Here is a 12,971-nt window from a genome sequence, read left to right on the forward strand (position 1 = left end):
ATACTTACAAAACTTTCAATAATAAAGCCTCAATTTTGCCGATTTGTTCGAATCATAGTTCGTCTCCAAATCGAGTATTATGTATAAGATGGGCTATGAAAGTTACCGAAGTAAAAGATATGGGTGGGTCCTTTTCACCTTTCAGAGTTTAAAAGCTAAGTTTGGTATTATGTTACCCCACTAGGGGTAACAGAATGCCAAACTTAGCTTTTTAGTATCGCTGGTACTGATTTAATGAAATTGTGTAAATATGTATCATTTATGCCAATGTGAGAGACAGGATTTTGTCCTGATAAGAGAAATAGACCCTGTACGTGGCACTGGGGACCATTACAATGTTATCCGGATGAAAATTACGTTATTTAGTGATAACGTAAAAGCATTATGCAACACATACTAACGATTTTGATCTTTCATCCTCACTTATGATGTTTTGCTTCCATACAGTGTACCGTGTAATTTCACTGCCATATGCTAAACTTCCAATCGGAAGCGAAGGGATTGTTGTACTCTATTAGGTCGACCTTTACGCGGTTCTCCCTGGCAATTATCGTGGTAAATTTTTATGTGTTCACCATGATGCTCCAATTGACCTGTTTTCACCTCACTTATCATCCCTCACTGGTGCCCCGCCAGCGTATACCGTTAGCGCAGGCGGGGTTACCATCGACTGGAGATCCGGGAGGGGAGCGGTGACGCGAAAGACTGCAACCGCGAGCCCTCGGTACCGGCACACGGCGCTGGGAGGAATACAGGAGTGTTTTTAGTGGGTAAAAATCCCACAGTACCCATCCGTCTTCCCGCCGGCAGATGGGTCTCTTTCTGAAGATTTTCACCCTAGTTAAAAAAAAAAAACAAAAAAAGGCGTGGTTACCATTCCACTTTCATCCCCCAAAAAAAGTAGTAAAAATAAAAAATCGATTTGGACAGTGCTCCTGTTATAATTACGACAAAACTTGATTTGCATTTTTATTAATTTCAATTGAAATAGACTGTAATTATGTGCCTACATTATACTTTATCTATGTTAACAACTACATCTAGATGTTATTGCCGTTGGCGGTGCCTCGTCGATCACAAAGCAACAATCAATGATACGTCACAAATAGATATGCCTATAAAGACATTAGGCGTAATTGTCTAGTTGTTTATCATTGTTTATCGATCGAAAAATATGTAATCTTATTTAAAACTATTTAATTTCGGCTACTGAACAACTATTAGAGTATGTTTAAAATATGTAAAATTTATATTTCTATTGATTATTATGTGATATAGTAATTTATATACTATCTTATAATTTATACATTTTACCAGAGGGAGACTTTGTACAAAAGTCGTTTGCTTGAGTACCTCTGTCCCATTCGTGTTTCCACCGTGAAGCAGTTGTGTTCGCATGGCTGTGTTTCGATTTGAAGGGTGGGATGTGGCAGTGAATTTACAGGGTACAGAGGAATAACATCTGAGTCCTCAGGAATGGCAACGCATGGGGTGTGTCATGGGCGAAACAGTATACTCTGTTATGTCCACGGTACTGCTCATGTCTATAGGCGACGGTTACCACGTTCCATCAGGTGGACCGTCAGCTTGTTTGCCATTCTAAGTCGTATAAAAAAAAAGTAATATGGCAACTCATGTGCGTGCAATAATATTTTTTTCCTTTCGGCCATATCATGCACAGATACAATCTGCCGTACAAATGTTGCTAACAATCTTTTAATCAAATCTAATCTAATGTTAATAATGACGGAATAATGATGAAATATTATGTTTTTTCCAAAGAAACATCTCTTAAATCTAATCTAATGTTAATAGGTAACATTAGAATAGATAATACACATTTTCTTTCAAATACATAAAGGTTTTTTTTTTTATTATTCTAAAAGAAGACGAGTAAAGACGAGAGATGCGATCTACTTGCTAAAGTTTCGACTGCAAGTTCCCCGTTCCAAGTCACTTCTCTGTGTGACGTCGGGGCGGGCGGTCGTGCGAGATGCATTCTGACATATTGTTTATTATATCCTACACCTTCCATACCAGGTTTGGGGGGGGGAAAGGGTTTTTTTTTTAATGGATGATAATGGAATGGTAACCCCACCCGCGCTATCGGTATACACCGGCGGGGCACCAGTGAAGGATGATAGGTGAGGATGAAGTAGGTCAGTTAGCCCATCGTGACGAATTCAACAAGAATTGTTCACGATGGTTTCCAGGGGGAACCACGTGGAGGTCGACCTAATAAGGCATATTGCTAGCAATGGGGCTGTCAAACTCCATTGCTAACAATCCCTTTCCCCCCGGGGGGAAAGGGATTGTTAGTAATGAAGATTAGCATACCCATTGCTAGTAATAAACCTTATCAGGTCGACCTCCTCGCTTTTCTCCTTGGAAACCATCGTGATTGATTTATTGTTCAATTTGACACTGACCTGCTTCATTTACGCCTATCACCTATACACTGGTGCCCTGCCAGCGTATACCGATAGCGCAGGCGGGTTTAACATTACATTATCATCCCTTAAAAAAAAATCTACCATACCAGAAGGACAGCATAAATATTCTGATGGAAGGTATGGTAACACGAAAGGGGTTGCTTGTGGAATGCCGTCCTTTCAAATACGGATGATTAATATATAGTAATATCTATATATTTTAGTTACAATAAATATATATTGGTCCAATAACGAATTTTTTTTTATACAACTTAGAATGGCAAACAAGCTGACGGCCCACCTGATGGAAAGTGGTAACCGTCGCCTATAGACTTGAGCATTTACCACATTCATTTATTCAACTTCGCTTCTCTTAAGGGCATATTTTTTTCTTTTTTTTTTTTTTACAACACAGGGGGCAAACGAGCATGCGGCTCACCTGATGGTAAGTGACTACCGCCGCCCATGGTCACCCACAACACCTACGGCATTGCAGGTGTGCTGCCGGCCTTTTAAAAAGGAATATGCTCTTTTCTTGAAGGTTATGTTGTCGTATCGGTTCGGAAATACTGCTGCTGGAAGTTAGTTATTAGTGTTTTATAATTGCTTGTGTATTTATATTGTTGATTTTATTACTTTTTTCACTATTTCAATTTTATATTCATTTTTTTATATTAATACCCGCCCACTATGTTATAACAGATTGTGAATTGTTAACCTTTGTCGGGTGCCCACGACTCAGTCTCAGCTAGTGTGGGGCCCATTGTATTTTGTATTTGTAACTTTATGCTTTTCGTCAAATAATAATAATAAATAAAAAAAAACGTAAATACAATAGTAATTTATCAAAACTATAATTCCACACGCTCGTTATCAATAACAAATGAAGTTTCTAAGCCGCAAATAATCGAATGTCTTCAGTACCTAATAGGTATTTATTTATTTATCACATTGTCTATTGTCGACGACCTATGGAACCGAATCATGGCCCCACACGAGCCGTATGCAAAAAAAATCAAGTTACTCGGCGAGCTATGGAGAGAGTTTTTTTTTAATGGGTGATAATGGAATGGTAACCCCACCCGCGAGGGGGGAAAGGGATTAGTTTTTTGTTTGATGGGTGAAAATGGTATGGTAACCCCGCCTGCGCTAACGGGATACGCTGGCGGAGCACCAGTGAAGGGTGATAGATGAGAATGAAAACAGGCCAGTTAGCCCATCATAATGAATTTATCAGGAATTAACCATGACAGTTTCCAGGGGGAACCGCGAGGAGGTCGACCTGGTTGGGTATATTGCTAGCAATGGGATTCTCAGTCTCCATTACTAACAATCCCTTTCCACCCAGGGATTAGAGTTTGACAGCCCCATTGCTAGCAAAATGCCTTATTAGGTCGACCTCCATCCTGGAAACAATTCTCGTTGAATTCGTCACGATGGGCTAACTGACCTGCTCCATCTTCACCTATCATCTTTCACTGGTGCCCCACCGGTATATACTCGTACCGACAGCGCAGATGGGTTTTTTTTTTTTAATGGATGATAATAGAATAGTAATTCATATGGGGAGAAAAGGTGAGTGGCGACTCCGTACGTGAAAACGCAGTATAGAACGAGCCTCCCACCCCTCACTGGATGGAGTGACGACCTCAAATGCATTGCAGAGAGTCAGTGAACGCAGGCTCGGGGCCGTTCCTTTTGGCAGTCTATGGGGAAGGCCTTTGTTCAAGATACAGATAATGACAGATAATGTAGTCGTTTGCATTCGTCTTTATTCCACTCATGTTTTTACCACCATATACCTGTTTTTTTTTATGGGAATAAAACTGTAATCCCTTTACTTTTGGTATGCGCTGGCGGGGCACCAATGAAGGATAATAGGTGAGGTTGAAAGCAGGTCAGTTGGCCCATCGTGACGAACTATCCAGAAAGAAGAATTACCTAGGATAAATCCTAGGTAATTTGATAAAATCATGGTTAAAACTATGATTTTATCAAATTCGTCATCTTTATTCACAAATAGATTTGTTTACAAGCATTTTTAAATCCTCATTTTTTAAATCTACTACAGGGTTCGGAAGGTCGTTATCTGTTGTGAAGAGTCCGCGAGAAACTCAACAGTTACTCTTTTAAATCACTGTTAACATTATGTGTATTTATTTAAATGTACTATGTCTAAAATTACATGGTCGTTAAAAAGCCCGTGCATGATCGACTAACACCATGCACCAGTATCCAGAAGGGCCCCATGGAGGTCGACCTGACAGACTAGCAATTGGGCTGCTAGACCCCAAAAATAATCATCAATACCTTGCCGATTCTCATTTTAATAATAACCAATTTTGATATTTAGAATTACAATAAAAAATGAATGAACTGGTGCCCCGTTTCCCCAACATTTCCCTTCACTGCTCTGCTCCTATTGATCGTAGCGTGATGAAAAGTATACTATAACCTGCCCAGGAGTATGAAGAATAATTGTACCAAGTTTCGTTATAATCCGTCGAGTAGATTTTGTTTCTATAACGAACATACAGAGAGACAGAGACAAAAATTTTACTGATTGCATTTTTGGCATCAGTATCGATCACTAATCACCCGCTGATAGTTATTTTGGAAATATATTTCATGTACAGAATTGACCTCTCTACAGATTTATTATAAGTATACTCGTAGATTGAGTAACCTGTAACTTGAACTGGTTTTGTTGACACAACAAATAATTAAAAAGTCTTCTTTTTAAAATAGAATATGGGTTACCGTTCCATTATCGTCCATTACTTTTAATAAAGTGTCCATAACTACAGCTTTTTAATATTAAGGCCTATTTTTTCTTATTACCGTATTATCTTAATCATTCACATTACGACATGAAATAATTGCCTATGACGTCACTAAACTGATTAATTATTAAATTATCTACAAATCATATTTAGTGGCAACACCTGTAGGTAGGTATCCGAGTGTGTGTGCGATAACAAGATGCATGTATTATAAAAATTTTTAATACGCATCTAAACATTACAATAAGGGGGGGAAGGGATTGTTAGTAATGAGGTCTAATAGCCCCATTGCTAGCAATTGACCCTCTCAGGTCGACCTCCACGCGGTCCCCCCTGGAAACCATCATGGTTAATTCTTGTCGAATTCAACATGGTGGGCCAACTGACCTGCATTTATTCTCACTTATCATCTTCCACTGGTGCCTCGCCGGTGTATACCGATAGTGCGGGCGGGGTTACGATTCCATTATCATCTATTAAAAAAAACATTACAATAAGGGGGGAAGGGATTGTTAGTCACGAGGAGATTAGTCCCCATTGCTATCAGGTCGATCTCGACGTGGTCTGCCCTGGAAACTACCGTGACTAATTTATCGTTGAATTCGTCACGACGGGCTAACTGACCTGCCTTTTCATCCTCACCTATCATCCCGCACTGGTGTCGCCAGTGTACAACCGTTGGCGCAGGCAGAGTTACAATTCCATTATCATCCATTACAAAAAAAGATTTTAATCTATATGGCAGAATAACATTTGCCAGGTCATCCTGCTGCTGATTTTCACCATCGTACAACCCGCCAGAAACTAAAGTCCCATCCCAACCATCTGGACGAGTGGCGGTCCTCCACCGTGCGTTTTTCATGGCACTTTCTTCCACGCACAACCACTCTTTGGAATCAACTTCCAGCTGCAGTATTTCCGAACCGATACGACAACATAGTCTTCAAGAAAAGAGCGTATTCCTTTTTAAAAGGCCGGCAGCACATCTGCAATGCCGTTGGTGTTGTGGGTGATAGTGGGCGGCGGTAGTCACTTACCATCAGGTGAGCCGCATGCTCGTTTGCCGACTGTGCTGTAAAAAAATCCTGTTTATTGTAATGTTTTTTTAATGGGTGAAAATAGAATGATAACCCCCTGCGCTATCGGTATACACTGGCGGGGCACCAGTGAGGGGTGATAGGTGAGGATGAAAAGACAGATTAGTTAGTCCATCGTGATGAATACACCTGGAATTGAGCACGATGGTTTCCAGGGGGGTAGACGCGATCCTGATTGACCTGATAGTGTATATTGCTAACAATGGGGGGAAAGGAATTGTTAGCAATGGAGTTTGACAGCCCCATTGCTAGCAACATGCCCTATTAGGTCGACCTCCGCGTGGTTCCCCTGGAAACCATCGTGAACAATTCTTGTTGAATTCGTCACGATGGGCTAACTGGCCTGCTTTCATCCTCATCTATCGTCCTTCACTGGTGCCCCGCCGGTGCATACCGATAGCGCGGGTGGGGATATCATTCCATTATCACCCACTAAAAAAAAATTGCTAATAATGGGGCTGATAGTCCGCATTAATAACAATCCCTTCCCTTCCTATAAATTAGAGATAGGGACGTCCCAATCACCTAGCATCATCATCATGTCGGCCTTTGACTGTCCGCTGCTGAGCTTGACAATTTTTTTTTATACAACTTAGAATGGCAAACAAGCTGACGACCCACCTGATGGAAAGTGGTAACCGTCGCCTATAGACATGAGCAGTTCCATGGACATAACAGAGTATACTGTTTCGCCCATGATACCCCCCATGCGTTGCCATTCCTGAGGACTCAGGTGTTATTCCTCCGTACCCAGTAAATTCACGCCATATCCCACCCTTCAAACCGAAACACAGCCATGCAAACACAACTACTTGCTGCAATCAACTTTTATACAGTCTCCCTCTGGTAAATATTTGCCACGCTTGGCACGCGGATTGGCAACCGCTGTTAAACTTTGGAGATGTTTTAAGAGGGACGCTGCCACCCATTTCTTGCCCTCCTTTAGCCGCCTCTAACGACACCCACGGAAAAGGAAGGGGTGGCCCATTCTATGGCGGGACCACACGGCCATTACACTACGCCTACCTGTAAATGCGTATAAACATGACTCAGTAACAATTTTAATCTGTCCGTAAACCTCTATTATCTATGTAAGAAATCACGCTACTTATTCCTTAATCAATGATTAATTTGACATTTAATTTGTAATCTACAAAAAAAATGCTTTGCACAATACGTTAATTAATCACCGACCTAATTACCAGACGGGGGGGGAGGGGCTTGATGGTGATGGGGACTGATGGCCCCGTTGCTAGTAATAACTATAGCAAATCGAGCTCCACGCGGTCTTCTCTAATGAATTTGTTACGGTAGACCAACTGATCTAACTTCATCCTACAGAGGGAAAAGGGATTATTAGTAATGGAGACTGAGAATCCCATTGCTAGCAATATACCCAACCAGGTCGCCCTCCTCGCGGTTCTCCTTGGAAACTATCGTGGTTAATTCCTGATGAATTCATCATGATGGGCTAACTGGCCTGTTTTCATTCTCATCTATCACCCTTCACTGGTGCTCCGCCAGCGTATCCCGTTAGCGCACCATACCATTTTCACCTATTTAAAAAAAAACTTCATCCTACCGGGGTGAAAGGGTTTGCTAGTAATGTGAAATACCTACCAGTGTCATTGGTAGCAATATACTTTGCCAGATCAACCTCCATGTGGAAACCATCGCGCTAAATTCCAGGCGTATTCATCACGATGGGTTTTTTTTCTGATGGGTGAAAATGGTATGGTAACCCCGCCTGCGCTAACGGGATACGCTGGCGGAGCACCAGTGAAGGGTGATAGATGAGAATGAAAACAGGCCAGTTAGCCCATCATGATGAATTCATCAGGAATTAACCATGATAGTTTCCAAGGGGAACCGCGAGGTGGTCGACCTGGTTGGGTATATTGCTAGCGATGGGATTCTAAGTCTCCATTACTAACAATCCCTTTCCCCCCGGAGGACGAGGGATAGGCAGCGGCGTCCCTCTTAAAACATCACCAAAGACTAACTGCGGTTGCTAATCCGCCTGCAAAGCGTGGCATTATAGGCAAAAACCGGCCCAAGGGGGAGGCCTATGTTCAGTGGACAGTTAAAGGTTTATATATAAAATTCTCATGTCACGGTGTTTGTTACCAAACTCCCCCGAAACGGCTTTACCGATTTTTATGAAATTTTGTGTGCATATTCGGTAGGTCTGAGAATCAGCCAACATCTATTTTTCATACCCTTAAATAATAAGGGTGCCCTCCCTCAATTTTTTTTTTATTTCTTTGCAAATTTTTTTTATTTTTATTTAAATATGATTTAGCATTGAAAAATACATACAACTTTAAATTTTCACCCTTTTACAATCAACTCCTGTTTTTTAATGGCAATTTTTATATGCCGCAATAGGGTTGCAAAATGGCAATAGAATATAATAATTGTAGTACGATATATTTTCATGTATAGTTCTAGAAATAATGTATATGGTAAAACAACGTTTGCCGAGGCAGCTAGTAATAATATAATATATAATGAAACAAAAAAATTCAATTAAATACTTTATTAGATTAAACATTCGGTTACTATTTCATTCTAACTAGAACAATTTGATCGCTACGCTTACAAACTATCACTAACTACAAGATAAAAACATTTCTCCTTTATCTGAGAGCAACCCTACACTAACTGCTTTCTGAATTGAGAATCGTTTACAAAGTACATTGTATGTTACATATAAGTATAATTCCATTTTTAAATTTTATATCCATTTTTAAACTTATATCCATTTTTATACTTATATCCATTTTTATACATTTATATATAATTGGTTGAAGAATTAGTTGTGTAAGGACGAGTGCGAGGCGAGACGCTGCGATGTACGCACCGTACTGACCCTGGAGACTTCCAAATGAAGGCGTAACAATTATCGGACATAAGTAATAAAATTAACATAATAATATAATTCAATTCCATTAAATTCGCGTCAATTAATTAATATATAAATTAGTATAATTCTGTAAATTTTTAAAATTATATATCTAATAAATTAGTAATTAAGTATAAATATTAACAATGAAAATAAATAATTTTTTTTTTCACAATATTGGCAGAATTAGCATGAGCCTAACATGGCAGTGAATACATTGCAGTTAAAAAAGAATCATCAAAACTTTATCACCATTTAAAAAATATTAAGAAGGGTAAAACATAAAAAAATACAGTCGAATCAATAACATATTCGTTTTGAAAATAATACCTAAGACACTGCAGATATCCTTGTTAATATTACAACCGTTTATTACCGTGTGGTCCCGGCATAGAACGGGCCACCCCTTCCTTTCCCGTGGGTGTCGTAAGAGGCCTAATGGACGGGGAGGGATGGACAGCAGCGTCACTCTTAACCCTTAAAAGCCTGATTTTTTAAATCAAATCAAAAAATATATAAGTGTACCCTTTACTGTTTACTAATGAGGAAAATAGTAAAAAAAATCAAATATTTATAAATAAATTTTTATATATTTATTTTGAAAAACAAAAAAAAAAACATTTTGTAACATGTAAACAGCCAAATATTACTATAAAATCGATTGTAGACGCCCAATGCGATTTATAACCCCGGTATCAAATTTGAAACTTCAGGTATTTAAGGGTTAAGACATCTCTAGCCCAACTGCGGTTGCCAACACGCCTGCCAAGTGTGGCGACTACTGGTAACATAACATTAATTCTCTGTCATGTTAATACCTATTGAAATAACATAAATATAATATCTTATCTTGTACAATTTGTTTTCAATAAAAAAGGGATTATCGTCCTTGTCTTGAAAGGGCGCGATGCACTCTCGTTTAAAGCAAATTAAGGGCGATGTAATGCGATTTATTGAATTTGTTAATTAATATACAATGCATCATCTTTATCTATGATATTTGATATCTATTCCATATCTTTAGAATATGGAAACACTACGATTAGATTTGACAGTCCACTATCTTTTGTTTTTTCTTTTTTTTTTTTAAGAGCGTCTATAACAAAGATTTCGGAATAGATGGAATGCATAAATCACATAGTGCGCTGCTCGTTGTATTTCTAACATTGCCAATGCGTTAGAGATGGATAGATATATAAAAACGCATCTGCCTTTCGACTAGTCCGTAGAAGTCAAATTCCATCAAGATATGCCACTTGGTTTTATTGGCCGTATAACCCTACCAAATTGAGATACAACCTGCTTGCACATACTTTCTACATAAACTGTGTCGAATATATAATTTAGTAATGTAAATGAACAAAAATTGTATATGCACATTTTCTATACACTAGCCTGCTATGAATTGAGAAAAATAGCAACTGACGGTGTATCTTTCGTACTCTTTTCACTAATTATATTTGCATAAGAATGAAAGGAGGCGACCATATGATATACAGTTTTTATTTTATCATTCCTTCTATGTTATTCCTATTATCTCTTTTACTGTGTATTGTTGTATGTTTGTATTGTAAATTGTGTGCTGTAAGTAATGCAAATAAATCATCTATCTATCTGTCATTACCTGTGCACATTCTCAAGTCAGAAATGCACCACATAATTGTATCAACATCAACGGCCTGATTGATCATGATTCCCGATTCATAAATACGTCGTCACAAACATTTTTTAACTATTAAAGTATTTTATCTATTTCTTAGTACACTATATAGTATAAAACAAAGTCGATTCTCGTCTGTCTGTCCCTATGTATTGGTTAGATCGTTAAAACTACGCAACGGATTTTGAAGCGGTATTTTTTAATAGATAGTGATTCAAGAGGAAGGTTTATATGTATAATACATGCATAATATTGTAGAGAAACACTGATAATTTTACAGGTTTCTAATGTGATGTAGTAATGTAATGGGGGGCTGGCGACGCTATTTAGTATCAACATTGCATCCGTGCGAAGCCGGGGCGGGTCGCTAGTTTCCAATAAAGTGTTAAAACGCTGTAACAGTTAAAATAGTAATTTTTAGTCTTTATAAAAATGGGAATAAAGTTTCTTGAGTGGCGACCGCGTACGGGCAAAGGCAGTGTAGGACGACCCCCCCACTAGATGGAGTGACGACCTGAAATGCATTGCAGGCAGTCAGTGGACGCAGGTGGCTCAGGACCGTTGTTTATGGCAGTCTATGGGGGAGGCCTATGTCCAACAGTGGACAGATAATGGCTGAAATGATGATGACGATGACGATTAGGACATGTATATAAATCGTGTGTGGACACCCTTACGTGTTATATTAAGTAGTCCTTAGACATTAGAACTTAAACAGTACAAACGACACAATATAAAAAAAAATTACACATAAATTTTATAAAAAAAATAAATAATAATTTAAAAATAAAATAAAATAAAACATTTCCACGCAACAAATCAAAGTGACATTCATATCAAACATTTTATTAATTTTCCCTCAAGTTTTTTATTAGAATTCTCAATAATAAGATTTGTTATACCATAATATATTAGAACTGCATGTTCACAATCTCCGAAACGGGTCGACTGATTTTAATGAATCTTTTTTTTAAATTATGCATTCTAATCGCTCCAATTTAAGAGACAGTACAATGCATGTTTCATGCAGATAAGAAAAAAAAATACTGTTTATCATTTTAAGATGCATAAAAAAAAATACGTAAAAACACAACTGTAGTTTCATAACTACTGTAAGTTATACAGTATGTTATAACTTACAGTGCTTTATATTAAAATTATAATTTTCAGAAATAAGTAGGAAATCAAAATTCACGCATATTTTTGGTGTAGGCTAGATTCGAACTTAATACCACCGCGGTGTATAAGTTACAGTAATATCCACTGGGTACCGACGCTAATCAAAAGAGACTACAGTATGGGGTTCTTCAAAAAGGGTACATTAACACGTTAATCGCCATGTCAGACATATACGTCTGACGCTAAGTTCTACATGAGCCATGTCAGACATATACGTCTGACGCTAAGAAGTTCTACATGAGCCATGTCAGACATATACGTCTGACGCTAAGAAGATCTACATGAGCCATGTCAGACATATACGTCTGACGCTAAGAAGTTCTACATGAGCCATGTCAGACATATACGTCTGACGCTAAGAAGATCTACATGAGCCATGTCAGACATATACGTCTGACGCTAAGAAGATCTACATGAGCCATGTCAGACATATAAGTCTGACGCTAAGAAGATCTACATGAGCCATGTCAGACATATACGTCTGACGCTAAGAAGATCTACATGAGCCATGTCAGACATATACGTCTGACGCTAAGAAGATCTACATGAGCCATGTCAGACATATACGTCTGACGCTAAGAAGATCTACATGAGCCATGTCAGACATATACGTCTGAAATGAAAATCTGAAAAAAATAGTCATCACACATAACATAAAAAATAGTGATTTTCCGGGAATTTTGCCAGAAAAAAAAATTCTGTGATACATTAAGTTTCCTTGATACATTTTTAACTAAATTATATAAAAAAGCTACCATGGCCCACGTGAAAACTTTTCTGATATTATCGTGGCGATTAACGTGTTAAGATACCATCAGGGTCGGCAACGCGCACGTGACACCGCTAGTGTTGCAGGCGTCCATAAGCTACAGTGACCGTTTACAATCCGACGGGCTTTATGCTTGTCTGCCCAAT

Source organism: Galleria mellonella, unplaced genomic scaffold (assembly GCF_026898425.1).
Source record: "Galleria mellonella isolate WM207_F2 unplaced genomic scaffold, CSIRO_AGI_GalMel_v1 utg746, whole genome shotgun sequence".
NCBI classification, from domain to species: Eukaryota; Metazoa; Arthropoda; class Insecta; order Lepidoptera; family Pyralidae; genus Galleria; species Galleria mellonella.